This window comes from Homarus americanus, unplaced genomic scaffold, assembly GCF_018991925.1.
Source record: "Homarus americanus isolate GMGI-L3 unplaced genomic scaffold, GMGI_Hamer_2.0 scaffold26786, whole genome shotgun sequence".
Classification (NCBI taxonomy): Eukaryota; Metazoa; Arthropoda; class Malacostraca; order Decapoda; family Nephropidae; genus Homarus; species Homarus americanus.
The window spans coordinates 19,603-22,126 of record NW_024738136.1 but is presented as its reverse complement, the minus strand read 5'-3'; the positions used below and the strand labels follow the sequence as shown (position 1 = coordinate 22,126).

At 36.3% G+C, this 2,524-nt stretch overlaps 1 non-coding gene across 1 annotated transcript; it reads left to right on the top strand.

The window, feature by feature from the left end:
- Positions 1 to 807: 807 nt before the first annotated feature.
- Positions 808 to 881, top strand: Trnai-aau. Its single transcript has one exon. It is a non-coding gene; the product is annotated as a tRNA-Ile (tRNA).
- The last annotated feature ends 1,643 nt before the right edge of the window (positions 882 to 2,524 follow it).

The following is a 2,524-nucleotide window of genomic DNA, read 5'->3' as shown; positions in this document are numbered from 1 at the left end:
AGTTAGCATTGCTTATAACGAGGCTAATGACCCGTCCTGACTGTAGTAGGTAAAGGGATCTAGAGTGCCTAATGTACCTTATACATTTCAGCTTAAACCATTTTTTTAATCACCTGACTAATCTCCACTCCAGCTTATTTCACCTAAAGATTTACCAAATTAACATTATTTTGGGGTGTGTGGTTAGGTTAGGTTAGCTTGGTTAATTTTGAAGTGAAATAAGCCGATGGAGATTCTTCAGGTGATTATTTAAGCAAACATTTGGAAAATTGTCTTGATCTTAAATAACGATGAATAGTTTATTATTATTATTATTATTATTGTTATTATTATTATTATTATTATTATTATTATTATTATTATTATTATTATTATTATTATTATTATTATTATAGAAATGTTACCTTTGGTTTGCTTTATATTTATCCTGACAGTAATGCCGCCGAAAATAGATCCACCAATCACAATCCTTATTACGTACTGCCTTACTTAACCAAATATTGCCAGGTAAAATGGCGAGTAGGGTGGGGACGATGGGTCTCTGGCTGTCTGTACCCTAGCGCACTTTCGATCAATAATTTAATTTAATGTACAGGTACAGTCACCCAAAAAAGTCCTGTCGCGAACCACGAACCCCGAGATTCAGACACGTGAACCCAAAGCAGTAGACACTGATACATTATTCGGTCCTTAAATGCTTCGGATTCAAGAGTCGATTCATGGTTCGCGACAGGACTTTTTTCGGTGACTGTACCTCGTTAATTATTGGTTTGTATTTTTTTGTTTTTTAAACGTCTACACTCACAAGGCCTGTTAGCTCAGTTGGTTAGAGCGCCGTGCTAATAACGCGGATGTCGTGGGTTCGATCCCCATATGGGCCAGTGGCAACATTTTCAAGTTGTTGGTGCTACAGTTTTGCTTCTCACTACTGCGTCCAGGTTTCATTCCTCGGATTGGATGGCAGGTTTCTTCCGGATACTCTGGACGACGAAGCTGTAAATTAAACAAAATAATACGTAAAATTTTTATACATACATTCAAATTGATACTCACACACACACACACACACACACAAACATTAGCACAGTTTAACACATGATGCAGTACTCATCTAGTTGACGCTGTTGGACCAAACACGTGACGGTTTGTGTCCACTACCCCAGCGTCGGTTGAGCGTCTCTCCATCATGTTTGTTCTCATTATAACAAATATTAGAGTAGTGAAACAACCAATTAAAATCAGTAAATAAAATGATATGACAGTCTGTTCTTATATATTTATGAGCATATTGACGCGTAATGGAAATGTGATGTGCGTTTTGTTTTATGTGAGGCCCAGGCAGTGTGTGAGTCACATTAACCCCGTCCATGCCAAGGTACACAGTTTTAAGTCCAAGTCCGGCTGGTTAAAGTCAAGTCCAAACATTTTTAGACTACAATTCAAAGCCTTTTATTTTAAATTTAAAAACCTGATACATACACATTTTATCAATATACAAGAGCGACACTGGTGTAAAATATACAGTGTGTACATACCCCGGCTGGGTGTAGAATACAGCTAATAGCGTTGACTGATTTTAAAACCTCATGTATCAGTTTTATATTTTAATTTATTTTTACCCTGTTTGATTTTGCCTCAATTAATTTTTTTAAATAATAATTACAAGTGAAAGTTAGGTACAGTTTCCTTTAAAGTTATGTTTCATTAAAGATGACTTGAGCCTTCAGAGTGTACTGTTATTTGCTGTGAGTGACGATATTGTTGGGTTAATTAAAACAAGTCAGTATTTTTATCTCGTATTGTTATATCTGTAACACAAAACCACACGTGGAACCATTGCTAATAATTTAACATCAATATTATAAACACACCCTAAATCTTGTGAAAGCGACTACCGAAGCTCTTCCTAAAATATAACACTGGTAAATTGTAAAAGCGTCACAGCTGATGACTGCCGTAGCTAATTTATAAAACAAATATCATTTTCAACACTGATGAGGTCATGCTGTCTCTGGTAGTTTAATCATCATGTGTTACTGTGACAAAGTACTTCAAAACACCTGAAATATTTTACTAATGAAAGATAAAGTAGAAAGTTGTGTATCAAGGCATAAACACACCTGCCGGAAGGCGATTTTGTTTACAACATTTATATATGGAATTAATTTGGAATTATTATAGTGATCATATATGGAAGTAGTGATATATTCAAGAGTCTTTCATCTGGGCTCAACATGGACTCAACTCCAGTCTTTTGAGTCAATTTTGTTAATTTGTAAGTGGGGCTCAGTGTTTCGTGTTCAAGTTGGTAATAATTGAGTATAATAAGAAAGGGATGAAACATTGTGGTAATGTGATGCCTGAGAAGTTGATCCAGGATAATGGACAAGCAAACAGAGGTACACAAACAAACAGGCAGACACAGATTTCATTCACCACCCTCGTCCTTCATTCTCATCCACCACTCATCCACCATCCTCATCCACCACCCTCATCCATCACCTTCATCCATCACTCATCCGCC